We start from the raw sequence: 12,470 nt of genomic DNA on the forward strand, positions 1-12,470 counted from the left end.
GCCTGAATGACCACACCCAGTTCAGCCGCGACTCCACAAGCCGTGCCCAGGATGCCCACCCTCAGTGGACCCTGGGCCCCAGCTGGCTGACACTCCCAGACATGTGTGAGCACACCTGTCCCCTCTTTAGCCCTCTTCTGAGTTCTCCCTGTTGTCCCAAATCTGGCTCTGCCTTTTGGGTCTCCTCACGGCCTCCCGAAGGCCCTCCCTGACTCCTCAGCCTCTGCAGTTCTCGTACTTGGCGCTCCCCACACCCTGGAGCACAGTTGTCTTTATTCACATATTTAAGCACTGTGACTCCCGCTAGAGAGACAGCCCGACAAACCACAAAGGCACAATTATTCTTTCCTGCGTCCCACTCCCCAAACTTAGCACCTTATCTATTTTAGCAGCTCGGACTTTTCATAGACTGGGACAGAGCCCAGTCCTTACAGGACGGAGTGTGGTCTGGACAGTGGGTGGGGACAGCAGGTTTGGGCTCATGCTCAAAGCAGGCCGGTGTGGTGGGTGACGGCTTTGTTTTGTTTTGTTTTTCCTGGAGCCCAGTGGATCTGCAAGTTTCCAACAGAGACTTCCCTTGCACCTCACAGAGGTGTTCTGCAGCTCTGATGTCCCAAGTGCTTTTCCTCCAAGGGGGGGGGGGGGGTCCCCTGTCCTGGCTGTTCATGTCACCTGGGAGCATTCTAGGCCCCCACGGGGCAGGTTAGACTTCACTAAGATAGACCCTCTGTCTCCTATTTCCAGGGATGAATGGGGACCATGCAGCCCTGTTAAAAGAGATGACTCCAACAACGTCATCCATCATCATCTTACAAAGCTGGGAAAAGAAAAGTCTTAGTTTTTACTTATTTTTTAAGGATTCATGGTCTCCCTAACTTAACCTATCTAAATGAGTTTACCCGTTTTGCAAAATTATCATCCGCAAAGGCGATGTCAGGCTCGAATTTGTCCTTTTCTAAAGGTCAGGGGAAGTGTGGAACAGGGGAACCCACGCTGCAGTTTGGGGTGTGACCAGCTTGATGTGACGCCTGATGTTGGCGCCCTCTGTTGGTGATTCCTGGAATCGCTCTGTGGACGTGTCACTGGCTTCAGCGGAACATTCCTCATCTCTCCACAAGGTGGCGCCAGCCCTTCTCCCTCTGGCGTCAGACCCTCAGTGGGCTCAAGTCACCAGCAGATGCGCGGGGAATGTTGGTCCATGACAGTTCATTTTGTGTCCCAGGGTCGTTGCACACGATCCTCTACATTATCACCCCACATGCCAGGTGCTGAGTTCAATGTTTGGTGTTTGTTTATTTGTTTAAAGTTTTTTCAAGGGCAATATTGCTATGTTGCCCGGGATGGCCTCAAACCCTTGGGCTCAGTTCTGAGTACAACTTTTTATTTTTATTTTTTTTAAAGAAAGAGTGAGATAGAGGGAGAGAGAGAATTTTAATATTTGTTTTTTAGTATTTGGCGGACACAACATCTTTGTTTGTATGTGGTGCTAAGGATCGAACCCGGGCCGCACGCATGCCAGGCGAGCGCGCTACCGCTTGAGCCACATCCCCAGCCCTCAACTTTTTATTGATACTAGAGAGTGGCCCACCAAGAACAGGCTTGGAATTCCAAATGTGGAAGGGATTTCACATATTTTCAAATGTGAAAGACTACACATCTCATGTTTATTTGAATACAAAATGAATTGGATCATGATGTTAGGAAGGGCAGATTAAACCAGAGATGGTATCTCTTAAATTATTCAAAGCCCTAAACTATATATAAATTCAAGTTTATGGGCTGGAGATATAGCTCAGAGGAGGAGCATTTGCCTAGCATCTGCAAAGTTCCGTCCCCAGCACTGCAAAAAGGAAAGAAAAAAAAGTCAAGTTTTTATAACAAAGAAATTACTGTCTGTTTAGGACTGAATTGTGTCTCCCCTGCCCAGTTTGTTTGTTGAAGTCCTAACCCACAGTACCTCCAAATGTGACTGTGTCTGGAGAGAGGTCTTTGAAGAGGTAGATATTAAAATGAGCTCATATGGATGGTCCCTAGTGTCACAATATGATGTCACAATATGACTGGTGTCCTTATAAGAAGAGATTAGGATACAGACACAGAGAAAAGACCATGTGAGGACACAGGGAGAAAGCCGGTGTCTTCTGGTCCAGGAGAGAGGCCAAGAGAAATCAGCCCTGCCCACGCCTCCATCACCAGAACCGAGAAGATAAATGTGTGGTGTCTCTCAATCTGCAGCGCCTTGTTACAGGGCAGTGTGGCTGACTGATACACCGCCCCAGTTTGGTTTTCTGAATGTGTGTATTGAGGAAGAGTTTCTTCATTCTGGAGTCTTGTGGGCTGCTTCTTGTAAAGCAAAAAGCTGAGGGTGAGATACACAGGTGTTAGGGACTGTTACCACCTCTACTATGAAATGTTCCAGGAAGGGAACACATGGGACAAGACCCAAGGACTGTGCCAGCCAAGTTATGAATCAAAGCAACCAGTCTTTGCTAGGTACCTCCAATGGCTACACTGAGTGTAGAAGGGGGTATATCACTTACACTGTCTGCTCCTCACATTTCACTTAAAGAGTTCACAGATTTCAAAGGAAGGAGAAAGGGTTCTGTTTTTGTTTGTTGGAATGTCAGGAAACTCCCTGTCCTCATACTAGACACCTGTGTTGTGAGCTCTCCTCTGCTGGGATTATTCATTTTAAATGTTTTTTGTTGTTGTTTTTTGGCCAGGTGAAATGGTGCGCACCTGTAATCCTAGCAACTCAGGAAGCTGAGGCAGGAGGATCTCAAGTTTGAGGCCAACCTCAGCAACTCAGGAAGGTCCTAAGCAACTTAGCAAGACTCTGTCTCAAAATTAAAAAAAAAAAAATGACCAGGGATACGGCTCAGTGGTAAAGTGTTCCTGGGTTCCATCTCTGGTACCAGAATAAACAAACAAACAGGGTTTTCAGCTCCGGGTGCCCATTTGTAAAGTGGGTACTATCAGTCTCCTTGCCCAATTTAATGACAAAAGCCCTTCCTGAGAGACAGAGCAGGGGGCTGTGGAAAGCAAGCTATAGTTGCTCACGACTCTACCCAGCTGTATGACCTTGAGCAAGTCATTTGGTGTCTAGAGTGTTAAGGGACTTGACAGGGGAGCCCTTGAGTTGGGCTCCAAGAGTAGCTTTGACAACTCCCACGTCCTGGCCTCCCGAGTGAAGAGCCAATCTTTGGGAATCGTGCTGCCTTTTCAATTGTCAAGTGGCTCCAAGTTCACACACTTCATTGTCTGCTCTGAGACAATGGATCCAGCTCCTCTGGATATTTTCCCTTCCGGTGGACAGTGGCGAGACACTGCAAGAGGAAGGTTCTCGTGCGCCAGCTTGGTCCACTCTGGCACCGCACGTGGATGCCCCAGCACCAGGCCCTGCTGTGCCCAGCGCCTCCCCCTGCACCCCTCCTCAGTGGTTGCAGCCTATTTCCTGCAGGAAGGTGCTGTCCCTTGCACAATCAGCCACCTGACATCACCCTAGAGACAGACTCCCAGCAGGCCCCATGTGGGCCCAGCAGTGTTCTCAGGCAAGGGCTGAGCTCGGCCCTGGGGAGGGAGCTCCCTGCAGCTCTTGGCCTAGGTGACTTAGACTTCTCTTTACCCCTACAGCCAGGCCTTGCCTACTCTAACCCCTTAACAGCTACATCCCATGTCCCTGTTCAAATGAACCTGTGCTTTCCTCCCTCCAGAACCCTGACTGGGCCAGGTTGGGCCTGTGAGTAGTCCCAGGAGCTAGACCTGCCAGGTGAGTCTTGACAACTGGTGTGCTTGTGTCTTTTGTTTTGGGCACAGTACCAGCTCCTTGATGGCAGGAAGGGGGCGCCAGTACCCACAGACTTACCACTTCAAGTGGGGCTTTATTTTAGCTCTTGTGGGCTGTGGATCCAGGCAGTGACCGGCCCAAGAATGAACAGCAGTCCCTACAGTTTGCAGGAAGCTAGGCTTGTTTGGATCCCCAGACGTGCTGAGTGGCCTCAGAGTCATGACCTCTATAGGGCAGCTTGGGAGGGCATCACCTGGAGTAAGGGGCCCCAGATGCCCCAAGAAACCAAGGACCCAGGCTCACCCTCCTTCAGATCCAGGGCACTGGGCAAGGCTCCATGTCCAGAGCACCTTCTGTATGGAGGGGAGGGCTTAGAACCTAGGTTGGGTGCGCCCGTAAGAAAGGTACATCTGTCAAATCTACGGGCTCCTAATAGCGCCGCTCTCCTGGCTCCTCAGAAGAGGCCCTGGGGCTTCCTCCTGTCTGTGTGGATTCCTCTCAGAACCCCCTGGGCCAGCAGCAGCAGCAATCTGGGGTTGTAGCCCAGCAGTTTCGACAAGCCCCTCCAGGTGGTTCTGGTGTACAAGGAAGTGTGACAGTTGGTTACTGGACACAGGTTGGGATCCGGGTTCCCCCTGTCCCCCAGGCCGTCTGGATCTTTGAATTCACTTTACAGTGTCTTTCAAAATGCAAGTTCCTGGGCCATCTGCCTGGGATTCTGAGTAGGTGTGGCGGGGGCACTTCCTGGGGTCTCCATGCTGGGGGTCGCAGGCTGGGTGGGGGCGTTCTCCTCTGTGTGGACGTGTACAGGCACAGGTAAGCCCGCGTCACCTCTCTTTGGTCCCTTCCTTTCCTCCACTGCAGTGCTACTTCCTACCTTTGCTTTCTCTTTCCCCACTCAGTACTCCAAGGCCCAGCTCCAAGGTCACCCCCCAGCCTCCCTACTCCTCCCTCCCCTCCCCCACCCATCACCCCTGAATGTGCTCTCACTGCAAGTCCCCAGCACCCTACAGCCCAGCGGTGTGACCAGGGGTGCCTCCTTCAGCTCTGACGCCCCAGGGCCTGGCACTCCACGGGGACGTTCATTCTTGTTTGTAGGCCTTTCAATTCAATTTATTTTAGTCCAGTTTGATTCAAGGCAATTCAGCTCAATTCACGTCAGCACACAGAAGACCCCAGGAGCCATTAGGGCACCAACACAGAGACGGGCGTCCAGGAGGAGGCCGGCTGGGAGGAAGCTCTGGTCCTGAGGCATGATGGCTCACGTCCACGCAAAGCACTACCCAGCTGGGGCCCAGTGCCACCTCCACGGAGGCCCTGCTGGCGGGGGACAGCTCCACCTTGAGACTGCTCCCCGCCATCTCCTGAGGACACTCATCTTTGAGCATGTCCCTCACAGGGAACTGGAAGCTGCTAAGGAGTGTGCTGCGACTGTCCTGTCACAGGGCTGCTCTCGCTCACTTCACACACGGCCCTCTGGCTCCTGACCCAGCCGCCATCTGTGTCACCAGGTGAGAGCGAGCTGCCCTGAATGAGCCTACAGCTTGGGCTGCACAGGTCACCCAGGCTTGGCTGACGGGGACCCACGTCGCCCGTCCTCCTGGCTGGCAGCAGAGGCCTGGTTTCCCGGGAAATCACCACCTAGGAACAGCGCACAACAGCTGCTGTTCATCAGCCACGAAGCCCTAGCGACAGCCGTTCCCAGCGGTGACTTCAGAGGGACCCACATGAGGATCCGGTTGAGCAGGCCAGCGCTGGCCAACGTCTCACAAAGAGCAAAACAGGACAGAAGAGATGGCCAGGCTTCCGGAACCGCGTCCAGGGCTCTTCCAGAAGCCTCCAAGGCCGAGGGTGCGGCCTCAGTGCGTCTCCTTCCTCCTGCGTCTGAAAGAGCAGAGGGGACAGTGATGTGAGAGGCTGCAGGGTGTCCTGGGGCCACTTCCCTCCCTGGTGTGACACAGAGGCTGCAGGGCGGAGGCCAGCTCACTATGAAAGTCTCTTTATGGGCTCTGCGGAGTCCCAACACTTCACACCATCAAAGGCCCAGAGTGTCCCCCACTCCCACTCTCCTCCCACGAAGAAACTCGTGGAAAGCTCTGGGCTGGGACTTCAAAGTCTCTAGAATTGGCCCAGTCACCCCCTAAAGGAGGGCTAAATACCATGCTTCTTAACTGAGACGGAGTCAGACTTGCATGCTTTCAGTGACAATCTGGCACAAACAGAAACCCCCCACGTCTGCCATGCTTCGTGCATAAAGCAGAGAGGAAGCGCAGACAGACACAGGCTGCTCTGTAAACTGTACCAACTCCCACATGTTCTCCCTCACTCATTCACTGAAAAAACACGTTTTAAGTGCCTCTTGCTCACCAGAGCTCAGGCCACTCTGCCGAGCAAGAGGTGGTCCTTGCAGTTGAGGGATGTGGGGACACACATGCTGACTGGGTCAGTGTGAATGGACTCCGCCCCGGGGCCTTATGGAATGGACACCTGACCTAACTGGAGCGGGAAGGGTCCAAGAAGGCTGCCTTAGAAGGTGAAATGAAAACTGAAGTTGAAAGAAAATAAGTCCTCAGTGTTCTTACCACCCAGAGTGGGACAACCCAGCAGCAGCACGTGGCCCTTCGATTTGCTGAGAAGGGCCCAGCATTGTTTCTGGGCTGTTCCCGCCGAGCAGGAAGACTGCGGATTATTCTGAAAATACACCACGCAAACTCGAACTGGGGGATGTTCTGCAAAATAACAAGCTTCCACTCTTTAAAAATGCAGTGTCACGTAAGAGGAAATAGGGTGATGTGACAACTCATGTAACGTGTGATCCTGAACCAGAACTAAAAGAGCTGTAAGGGGCATTCCTGGGACACTTAGTGACATCTGATCCTAGCCTGTAGATTAGAAAATATCGCATGAATGTTTTCTAATTTTGATAACTATAATTTGATTATGTAAGAGCATCCGTGTTCTTTGAAGACATGCTGATGTATTTAGGGGTAAAATATGTCTGAAATTCACTACCAAATAGCTCAGAAGAAAATATTTATACATGGTGCGTGTGTGTGTGCATGCATATGCATGCCAACCAACGCAAAATGCCCACAGTGATCTGGGTGAAGGAGAATTTGCACTATTTTGCAAAGTTTTCTGTAAGTCTAACATTGTATCAAAATGAAGGGTTACCCCCAAATTGGGTATTCCAAGGGTAGGTGTTGGGATCATCCTTCCAGGGAGAGGGCAGAGGCATGGGGAGGGCGGTGGATATCACATGAGCTACACGTTCAGACGAGGGACTGGTGGCCTTCCTCCTGCCACCTGTCGGGAACCACTGGAAGGTTCTCCGCTGGGGAGAGCAACAGGGCAGGATGCCATTTTGGTGACCACAGTGGCAGGTTGGGCTGGGCGGGCTTGGAGGGAACTAGACGGGCATTTGGGATGTGGGTCACAGCTCTCCCAGTGCTGCAGGCAGGGACTGCTGGTACCTGGCGCCAAGTGCGTCCCACGCCTCTTCTGCAGAGCCCTGGTGACAGGGAGTGTAAGAAAGGAAGCTGGGACGTGGACGCAGGCAGGCTTACGCCAGGAGTCTCCCCACAGCTCCACCTCAGCACGGGGATGGTTAACAGGACGAAGAAGAGCTGGATTTAAGAGTTAGGAGACGGGGGAGGGAGGGGACCTGCCACCAGGGAGTTTCTTGTGGAAATGATGTTTCCACCCGAGAGAAATGCAGGAGGAAGTGGTTGAGAACAGGGAACCGGCCAGCTCCTGTTCTGAGTTCAAGATGCCCTGGGGAAGTGGAGTGTGTGTCTGGGTGGCACTCCCTGGAGAGATCCATGTGCCACAACAGGGCGCATGGGGGACCCCTGGGGTCAGCCTGCCTGCGTCTCTGTCCCAGCTTCTTTTCCTAAAGCTGGGGTGATGAGCAGCAAGTCGTTTACTGTTCTATGCCTCAATTTCCTCATCTGTAAAAAAGTGGTATCAGGACCTCCCTCAAGTGGAGAGCTAAAAAAATGTCAGAGGGGCGGGAGGGGGTGCTTCCTACCCAGCATGCGGGCCCCTGGGCTCCACTCCCCAAGTTCCAATTTGTTTCTCATATGAGAAGTATCAAGAAAAGGGGGTTCTGTATAAGGTTGAGACTTAAGCCAGGTGCAGTGGCACATGGCTGTAATCCCAGGGATTCAGGAGACTGAGGCAGGAGGATCGAAAGTTGGAGGCCAGCCTCAGTAACATAACAACACCCTAAGCAACTTGGTAAGACCCTGTCTCAAAATTTAAAAATTGAAAGGGCTGGGAATGTGACTCAGTGGTAAAGTGTCCCTGGGTTCAATCCCTAGTACAAAAGAAAAAAGGCTGACATTAAGGAGCAGCTCGCCACAGTGGCTGGCTGCTGGCATGTGTGTGCTGTCCTGCGTGGCAGGTCAGGGCCTTCCTGGGTGTGAGCAGGGCGGAGCAGCTGGGGTGGGGCCATCAGGTGGGGCCCAGAGCCTCCTGGGGAGCAGCTTGCAGAATGTTTGTGGGAGAGCCAGCGGGGCTGTTGAGATGGTTGTTCTGGGCCCCAGCCACGAGCCATAGCCAGACTCTGGGGACAGCACCCCAAACTTGGCACATGAGCCAGCCCAACCCTTTTCCCCTCCCAAGGTTATGGCAACTCAGCTTGCAAACGCTGAATAAGAAAAAGAACTCACCGTTGAAGCAATGCATTTGGGGGGCAGAGACTTTATGGAGATTATTTTCATCTTTCATCTCAAGCCATGATTTAGGCCCTTCCAAGGGTCTCACATATGCTAGACAAGCACTCTACCACTCCAGCCCTATTTATTTTTTGAGACAGGTTCTTGCTAAGTTGCTAAGGTTGGTCTCTAACTTGTGATCCTCCTGCCTCAGCCTCCTAAGTTACTGGAATAACAGCATCAGCCACCACATCCAGCTCTGAATCCTTTTTTTTTTTTTTTTTTTTTGGTGATGCTGGGAATGGAACCTAGAGCCTCACACATGCTAGACAAACACACTCCATCACTGATATACACCCCAGCCCTAAAAGATGATTTTTGACAAAGGAAGTGATAACTCTCTTCAAATATATAGAGCTGTCCTAAGGGAGAGGAAACCTTTTTCTAAGATCTGTAGAGCACAACTAGGACTTAACAAGGAAGCTGATTTGGGTATAAGATGAATTAATGGTTAAATTGTTCAAAGATGGGAAGGCCAGGTGATGTCCACACAGGGTGTTACACTATCCGGTCCTGCATTGGGCAGAGCTGGACTAGATGACGTTTAAGATTCTTTCACATAGACAGGTAATGTGCTGACTTTGTTACAAAGTTAAAGAAAGGCACATCTCACACAACAGTGTGAACATCCAATCATCATGCTTTTGAACGGAAAAGGATCTAATATTCTATGAGGCTCCATTGAGTAGGGGGAAAATGAAGGAGGACCAAGCCTTTCAAATACAGGTTCACAGACGTGTGTGTGTGTGTGTGTGTGTGTGTGAGTGCCTGGGGTGGGGGGGGGTCTGGTGATAAAGGTTTTTAGCAGGCTGATGAATGAACACTGCATAGTAAGGAGATAAACATTCCTTCTAGTGAAAATTAGAAAGGTGTTGGGGGCGGGGGTGTCAGGCATTGATATCAGCTTTTTTTTTTTTTTTCACGCAGTATCTTTAGCCAGGCACGGTGATGCAGCTCAGTGGTGAAACACCCTTGGGTTCAATCCCCAGTACCAAAATCAATAAAAAAAAGTGAACACTTGACAAATAGCAAGCAATTCATAAATATTCATTGGATTAACAAGCCACTCCAGTTACTACTGTCCCCATGTTACAGCAACAGGCTGAGATTCATTGTGACTTGCCTAGACTTACCCAGGCAGTACGTGGGTGAGTCTTGATTCAAACAAGCACTAACCCCAGTAGTTATTAACCACCATCTGACACTAACGTCCAGTATGTGAAAACGTGATCTGTTCATCCGGGACCAGCATGTGTGTATACAGGCATGGATGTGGAGGAAGGGGGTGGTCAGTGTTGTCTGCCCTAAGATTCTCCCCAGAGCACATTCTAAGTGTGGCTGACCAGCTCTGAAGGTGACCCAAGGGGACAGGGTCTCTTAATGCATTCATCTTTCTACTGATGCAAACCATTCAAATGACTTAAAAATCCAAGATCATGTCACTGACATCTCAGCAAAGCAGGATTTTGCGCTGCACTGTGATGTGTGCTCTGGGGTAGGCTGACACACAGGCCTGCAGGCGGGTGGGCGTGGCCGGCTGGATGAGGCAGTTAGTTTTAGGAGCCAGCCCATCCTAACAGTCTTTCTTCTTTCTGGAATTCTCCCACTTTATGGCAAACACCAAAGGACAATCCTGGGAATGGCTTAAGTCACAGCTAACCACTGTGCTGTGCCATCTGTGGGCAGTAGATGGCAGCAGAACACACCCGTGAAGCCAGCCATCAAGAGAGCCTGGACGCTAGTTAAGATTTGTGGATCCCGTGGAGAATTCCTGCAGAGGAGAGATACTACTGATTCAAAATTATGAAACCAAACACTGTGACACAAATAACTAATTATTCCCTTATAAGAAATGTAGCGATACGTTTTTAAATATATTTAAGATATAGCTTGTCTTCCGACTCCAAACAGTACTTGAAGGGGACTTGAACTTCTACCAGCAGTTTTGTTTGCTCTCTCTCCTCCAGGGGTTCTTGCTATGGCCAGTGGGCAGATCTGTGCACCTGTCAGAGGTTACTTAGTTGTTTCCGCTTGGTATCATTTGGTAAGCTTGGCATTATGCATTCAAGGAAAAAATATTTGAGATCACATTTCGCTCACAATTTAGGGACTAACTTTTCATTTTGAAGCTACAGCTGTTATCTCCTATTGTTTTGCTTCCTTTTTTATAGTCAGGCATGGCTGAGGCAGAGAATTTCAAGTTCAAGGTCAGCCTCAGCAACTAACTTCCGCTTAGAGAACTCACAACGGAACTGCACACAAACCACTCCTGCGCACTCTGTTGCCAGTTTTCTTAGTTCTTATCTTGGGAGATGCCTCTTGGCCAAGCTGCAATACACAACCAAAATGCCATTCCAGGCTCATTTTGGCACAGAATCCCCCAGGTGCACTGGTGAGTCTGGAAATTCCAACTTGAGTTTGTACATCTGGGAATCCCAGTGTGGGGACTCAACTCCTATCTTCCTCCTGGTTTTCAGTGAATGGTGATTGGGAGGAGGTCTGGAAAAAAATCTCCATGTTAGGAGGGAGGCAGCCTAACCACGTGAAGGCTCCGGACAAGACAAACCTGCGTTCGAATCTCAGTTCTGCCACTTAATAACTGAGGTTTTCCTTGTTGTTGTTTTGGGGATTTTCTGCATTTTTCTTTTTTATGCAAACTTCCTTGTTTGCAAAGTGAGGATGTACCCATTTCACTGTGTGGCTGTGATGATTTTAGAATTCACATTTATTGAACAGCAACCAGGTACTGTTTTAAGACCATCTGGTGACTTGAACAATTCTTGTCCTAAAGCTCACATTTCACAATGCAAGGACAGGGAGGCAAGGGGATGAGGGCAACAAAGCTGGCTGTGTGACTCCCACGCTCAGATGGTGCCTCCATGGGGAGCCTTGGCTGGGGAGGCAGGCAGAGGGGATGACAGCCAAGGGAGCTGCTGGATGCTGAGTGTGGTGCTAGTGGATGAGGGGTGGGTACAGGTCGGGGCAAGGAAGGGAAAGACCAGAGCCTACAGAGGGTGGAAGCCCAGGAAGGTTTTTCAGCCAGGCAGGCTCAGGCTCCTGTGGGCGTAAGACCAGGGACAGGGGTGCAGCAGTGAGCTCGGCCTCGCACCACTCAGCTCAGAGCAGAGGGATGGCCTGCGTCTCCTACAAAAAACAAGACAGGAATCTGCAGGAAAAACTACCTCCAAGGGTTTTTTTTTGGGGGGTGGGGTGGGCTACCAGGGATTGAACTCAGGAGCACTCACCCACCGAGCCACATCCCCAGCCCTATTTTATATTTTATTTAGAGACAGGGTCTCACTGAGTTGCTTAGTGCCTTGTTTTCTGAGGCTGGCTTTGAGCTCATGATCCTCTTGCCTCAGCCTCCCCACCTCTGAGATTATAGGTGCGCTCCACCACATCGGCTCCTCCAAGGGTTTTCTACTAATAATCTACCTTGCCTTTCTTGAAATGTGTAAAGTGACAATACATCCAAGTTTTTAAAAGTGGCTCATTTTCTTTTTGGGCTACAGGAAAACTGCCCATAACCATTGTGATTATTATATTCATTGTCAGAGGCTCAGATAAATTTAACATTCTCATTTATTGCTTCCAATATAAAATATAAGCACATTACAAACATTTTGAAAAGGAAAGATTCACCACGCTAGCACAAAAATTGCTTTAGCATTTTGGTATATTTCTTTAATTAGGCTTCGGATTAATCCGAAATACTGTTTCAAGCACTGTAGAGAAGACAGAAAAAGGCTGCTTCTTACTGTCCTAATTTTTTTTCATTCTTCAAAGCATTTTTTTCTTTCCAGCAGAAGACCCAAAACATTACAGAGTTACAAAGACTGATTCTCCAATTTGCACAGCCTCTAATCAAAAGTTACTTTTTCTGCGAAGAACACAGTTCTACTGCTCAGAACAATTCTTGAAGGAAATCTAGGTACTATTGCCTTTCTGAGTTATCTATTATCTAT

At 50.0% G+C, this 12,470-nt stretch overlaps 1 non-coding gene across 1 annotated transcript; it reads right to left on the minus strand.

The window, feature by feature from the left end:
• Positions 1-9,058: 9,058 nt before the first annotated feature.
• On the minus strand, positions 9,059-9,165 carry LOC114102821 (small nucleolar RNA U13). Its single transcript, XR_003584579.1, has one exon. It is a non-coding gene; the product is annotated as a small nucleolar RNA U13 (small nucleolar RNA).
• Positions 9,166-12,470: the final 3,305 nt, after the last annotated feature.

This window comes from Marmota flaviventris, chromosome 6 (assembly GCF_047511675.1).
Source record: "Marmota flaviventris isolate mMarFla1 chromosome 6, mMarFla1.hap1, whole genome shotgun sequence".
Taxonomy (NCBI): domain Eukaryota; kingdom Metazoa; phylum Chordata; class Mammalia; order Rodentia; family Sciuridae; genus Marmota; species Marmota flaviventris.